Genomic DNA, 6142 nt, shown 5'->3' on the forward strand with positions numbered 1-6142 from the left:
AAAAGCATGCGAACTATGACGGTAGATGAATTGTACTCAATTTTACTCTATTTCAATGAGGTGTTCTTCCCGATATATTGACCTCCAGAAAATCATCCGGTTAAAAGGCAAACAGATCTTAGTGATATATCTATGAGGTGTATTCGGGACCTACGATATTCGTAGGCACCGAGTGTAATTAGCCCGGACCAAAATGCATAATCCGATGCGATATACGACAACACGAAGAATGTCGGATGCGTATGTTCCAATTGAAAAATAGCCAAATTAGACTTCGTAACTTAAACATTGTCGCGACCTTTTATTCAAATGCACAGTCACCCACGTATACGCCTATACGGGTCTTCACCCAGGGATTATGTACCACTGATCTATGATCTTCATGATATCAAGATTTTAAATGACTGGTGAATGTACAGAGCAGTGGAACTCGAACTGGGGGCGCAAAGCTGCGGTCAACTGAAAAGCGATTTACCTCCAATTCATAGTTATTGCTCTGTGTATAGTCCGAACGAGAATTATCTCGTTCACATACATAACCTTCCATGCCGCTGGGACTGCTAGCATTCTGGTTGCATTTTGTGAAATGACGATAAGGGGGAGGGGCGAAATGTTTCACTATATTAAAGGGGGACGTGTCTAAAAATAGTTTGAGAACCATTGGTAGTGATTAGAGTCCCGATTACAATAATAAATATGTTTCTAGCTTACTTAGTTACAGATAGACAGTTTAGTGTTTCGGCAAAAAATAAAATATTTTGGCTGCACGGGACAATGTGAATTACAATTTAATGGTGATGATGTAATCATATAGCATTCAATATCAGACCAAGTACGATCACAGAAACAAAATAACGACAAAACACAGAGAACAAAGACAGCAGCAGGCCTTGCAACTCGTAACTTTGTTTGGATGCTAGAGACCGTTCTAAAAAATACAAACAAGTATCTTCATCCTTGCTATGATTCGGCTAAACTGCAACTATCTCAAATGTCAAGTAATAGGTCGGTTCCGTAATCCATATTGCCTGAGCGACGACAGTCGCTTCCTTGAAGAATAAACTCATAGTGACAATGAACATTACTATCGGCGGTACAAAAATGCTGCAGGCAATATTTTGGTGTCCCGTTATGTACAAGATCACATGCGTAAGCTTTCGATCGAATGATACGCGTATCCCATTAGAAAAGACTTTGTGTACAAGCCAACAACGCGAAACGCATCCTCTCGCTTGTGAATAATCTGTATGTCAACATTTGACGTGAGCAGGGCGTGAGCAGCGTATTAATCGATTTCACGGGTGCTACTCGAAATGTGTTCAGTGTTCACTGTTCAGTTAAGAGTGTAAAGACACCATTAGCTCATTTCATCCTATACGTTGTGTCCAATGCCATACATAAATTGAGACAAACCGAACGAAGTGACGCTGACGATAGGCATAGATATTTTGACTGTCCTGCGATCTAACTGTCACTTTCACACCACTTTTCAGTTCTCACCCTCGCATCATCTTGAAACAATCGACCCTCATGCTGATTTATTATATTTAAAATGACATATCTCTTGTAATACAGCTACTCTCATAGCATATTGTGCATTACTTTCGACGTGATATACTTTGATGGCGACTCGGTCAACCATTAGTTGCTGGTCTATACATTTTCAGCTTCAGTGACCACGTATTTACTGGCAAAACACGAGGAGAATATATGAATCAAAGCAGCTTTGGTACGAATAAGTCGATAGAACCGCGCTTATAATGATCGATAAGGATAAGCATTGTGCATGTACCTCCCACAACACCGTTAATAACAGCGAACAATCTAAGGATAAGTACACGTCGACTGCCTTATCTCATATTTGATGCAGTTTTCAAGAAATAACATCAATGTTAACATAGGGAGTGTATGTGCGCAAATTGTGCACCGCACTATGCGAGAGAAACAGCTGTAACATCCCACGTGGATCGATCACGGTTCATTGATCAAGAGAGAATCCTCTTTTCGATCACTGAAATAGAATGTACCTATACCGCCATCTCGAGGCAATAAAAGGTATGCCTCCCGACTCCAGGGTAGCTTCCGTTTTGTAAGGGTCACTGCGCTCCAAATAATATGTGGTCTCAAATCAAGGATGATACCGGGAAAAACATTTTAGCAACAGACACTTTTCTCAGATAAAATATTTTCACTTCATCTATATTAGAGGGTTACCAGCATACGTCCTCTTTTAAGAGGATTTGTCCTCTTTTCTGACTTTTTTGAAAGTGTCCTCGGATGACGCCCAAATGTCCTTTTTTTTGAGATTTTTTTTATAATGTGAAAGAAAAAGTGCATTTTTGGAGCTGAGCCAGAACGTTGACCTTTTTTTTAGTCAACCGACCACGAAGTGCAAAAAAATATATAATTTTTTCAGTATTTTCCTCCGGTATTGGAAGTCTGAGAATCTTGAAAAAGTGTCCTCGTTTCACATTTCCAAAATATGGTAACCCTAATCTATATCTATGACTCTCAAGTTTCGACACCTAACTATTTTTTCAGTTTATCGTAATCTTGCCGTGTTTTTGAAATGATAAAACCGTAGTCGCTAACAGAATAAAAAACATAAAATTGCAATTCGCAACGAACCAGGACAGATTTACGTCGCCTAGGCCCAGGTGGGTGTCTGATCTCAAAGACTACCCCAGTCGTTTCGGCGCCTTACTATCTTTCATTATCGCAGTCTCGTGAATTTTGAAATGATGAAATTTTATGAATAAACTTGAACTTCAGATTAGTTACGGTATATAGATGTATGGTGAACGGGCAACGGGCGCTCAACGCGAAGAAGTTCAACCGGTTCTATTTGTGTGTGGACTGTGGAGCTTGATACTAGCACTAACTATTTTTCAGCTGTCGTTCGTTGAGCGCCGACTATCGGAGCGTACTTACTACCGCAACGAAATTGCCATGGTTCCAAATACACTGTTTCTTCATCATAATAATCGATGGGTTGTATATTTTCGTCCACTTATCACACACACAGACACATAATATACAATACATCTAACTAAAATTCCTTCCCTGCTTTGATCGCGTCGAGAAGGTGTTGTTGTTGTTTGTGGTATTCATGGTGTTTGTCGACTACTATGGTCAATTGGTCATTTACACTAAGCCAATTTGCTTCATTCTTATTCCGTAGCTGCCGACTTGTAGCACGGTCCACTTCTGGGCTTTTATAAGACACTGCTTACACGGATGATAGGGCGAGGAGGAGCCTAGATAAACCTCCAACACTTAGGTAGGAATTCTGGAAGGTGTAACCATAGTGTCCTATATGGTGTCGACACAAGCAAATCGCACGGTTCAATGAAATTGTATCACGTCACAGTTTCCATTTGGCTACAGGCAATTTGACGGTGATTTTTGACCGGCTTGCCGAGCATTAAATTTGATGAATCGGATATCAATCGAAAGCTGACTCTGCACTGATTACGAAAATATAAATTTTATTCCGCTCGCGGCCCTGGAACCTCCACAATCAGCCCCCAATTATTCATTGTCGAGTAGATTGGCAGTGTGACGCAACAATGCTGTCTGGCGAAACGAGAGACTGGCTTAAGAGCAAGGATGCGGCCGAGCGGCAATAGCGATGTGCAAACGCGCCACAGAGAAACGCTGCGCTGTTGATACTTTTTCTATGCGTTTCGGTACAAGCGAGTACACACCAGCCTTTCCTTGACTTGTAAGGGTAGAACTGGGTCCACAGAATGTATTAGGGCCCTACCAATTTTCGCGCAATATCCTTCAGCTGATAAAGATATATAGGCTGCGTCTAAGTAGTCTACATTGGATATGTCAGATTATTATGATATCGATTGCCTTAGCCCGCTTGTTGCATAGAACTCCAGAGACACGTCGCGCTGTTGATGGCGGGTGTCGATACTTTCTATAGTCGCTTTTATAGTTAAGTGTGAGCAAGGAGCATTGAGCATGAGCAATTGAGCATACATTACAAGCTTTTATTTGATCCGTATGGGTAGGACTTGGTCCGCGAATGCAGCAGGTAAAATGTTGATTGTTGAATAAAGTTTAACAGCAGGAGTGTCGAATTAAACTGGTATCGCTGTCCGGATTCAATCCGTTACTAGAAAGCTTGCGGGCCATACCTGCCAAATGATTCCAAAATGTTACCACCAAATTCATACCTTTGTTTTTCACTGGAATATCACTATAAACGTTGACGTTGGAATTTGGTTTAGCATTTTTCAATCACCAAATAGTTTTTTTGAAGGCCGGGGACCTTTTGCGTCAAAAGTAATACAGTGGTATCACAGATATTTGAATTATATTCATTCTGTAGCCTGTATATATATTTCTAATGTAACTTACGTAAAACGGATTTGCAGTATTTTTTTCGCATCTGTGAATAACTGAATGTCCATTGTCCATTCGGCCCAACAGAGTTTGCACTTTTTCGCCTTCTCGGAATTCGGCAAGGTCACCGACGTGGTGCTTATGGGGACTAGAGTGAAAACTCAACACTGTAGTTGTATTACTACAATATGATATATTTACATCATCTAAATTTGCTGTCTTGAGTGAATCTTATTACTTGAAAGTATATTTTTCTTACTAGAAATATCTCTAACAGCTGAAGGATTGCGCGAAAATTGGTAGGGACCAAATACATTCTGTGGACCCAGTTCTACCATTACAAGTCAAGGAAAGGCTGGTGTGTGCTCGCTTTTAGCGAAGCGCATAGAAAAAGTATCAACAGCGCCACGCATCTCTGGAGCCCTACGCAACAAGCGGGCTAAGGCAATCGATATCATAATAATCTGACATATCCAATGTAGACTGCTTAGAGAGAGAGAGAGAGAATCTTTATTCGTATACATTACATATCAACATAACACTACAAAAATGTAACAGTGAAATGCGACATGCAAGGTAGACGGGAGGCTCGATATGACATAGTCTTCAGAGCCGAGCCACCCGGGACAGGAGCAATTTTCACAGTCGATGTCTAATGAAAAAAAAAAATTAAAATAAACCAACGAACGATAGGAAAAATAAGACACAGTATCATGGACCAATTTGAAATACAACACAAATGCAATTTAGCGGTAGTTAGAGATAAGAGAATGAAAACATTGTTTTTTAAAAGCACAAGAGTCTAAATTGCGGAGATTAGGTGGCAGCTTATTCCAAACATTGACACCAATAAAACTGATTGAATTTTAGACGTAGCCTACATATCTCTATCAACTGAAGGATATTGCGCGAAAATTGGTAGGGCCCTAATACATTCCGTGGACCCAGTTCTACCCTTACAAGTCAAGGAAAGGCTGGTGTGTGCTCGCTTGTACCGAAACGCATAGAAAAAGTATCAACAGCGCAGCGTTTCTCTGTGGCGCGGTTGCACATTGCTATTGCCGCGACGTCAGCCCCACTCTCGCCGCTCGGCCGCATCCTTGCTCTTGAGCTAGTCTCTCGTTTCGCCAGACATCATTGTTGCGTCACACAGCCAATCTACTCGACAATGAATAATTTGGGGCAGATTGTGGGGGTTACAGGGCCATGAGTGGAATAAAATTTATATTTTCGCAAGCAGTACAGCGTCAGCTTTCGATTGATACCCGATTCATCAAATTTAATGCTCGGCAAGTCGGTCAAAAATCACCGTCAAATTGCCTGTAGCCAAATGGAAACTGTGACGTGATACAATTTCATTGAACCGTGCGATTTGCTTGTGTCGCCACCATATAGGACACTATGGTGTAACAGTGAAGAAATGCGCGTCAGAATTTTCGAAAGGCGTTAGAAGCGACGACGGGTAGGCCGATATCACAGAGACAGATGAAGTGGGATGGTATCTTTCGTAAAGATGTTTTCGCTACAGTTCGCATACGGTCCGTGACCTTCTGAGGATAATAGTTCCTGACAAAATGTTTTCACATTTAAATCTTTTTTTATGACACCACATCATGTTTACAGCGCTCTGCACCTCAACTGACGTGGTATTATCAGTACTCTGAACTTCTCAAGTCTATGCAAGCGACGTTATGACTAATATGTCATGAAGGCTGCAGATACAATTGAATTCATGTGAATTTCAGTGAGCACAAGAATCTCCATTTTTGGTCACAATCAATATTCT

The 6142-nt window shown here is 41.0% G+C and overlaps 1 protein-coding gene across 1 annotated transcript in view; it reads left to right on the plus strand.

Moving 5' to 3' along the window:
* LOC145457678 (ATP-dependent DNA helicase Q4-like) overlaps positions 1-6142 on the plus strand; it is a 195643-nt gene that overhangs the window by 22040 nt on the left and 167461 nt on the right. The gene's annotated exons all lie outside the window — the stretch shown is intronic.

This window comes from Botryllus schlosseri, chromosome 15 (assembly GCF_051294905.1).
Source record: "Botryllus schlosseri isolate E-star chromosome 15, Bs_hap1, whole genome shotgun sequence".
NCBI classification, from domain to species: Eukaryota; Metazoa; Chordata; class Ascidiacea; order Stolidobranchia; family Styelidae; genus Botryllus; species Botryllus schlosseri.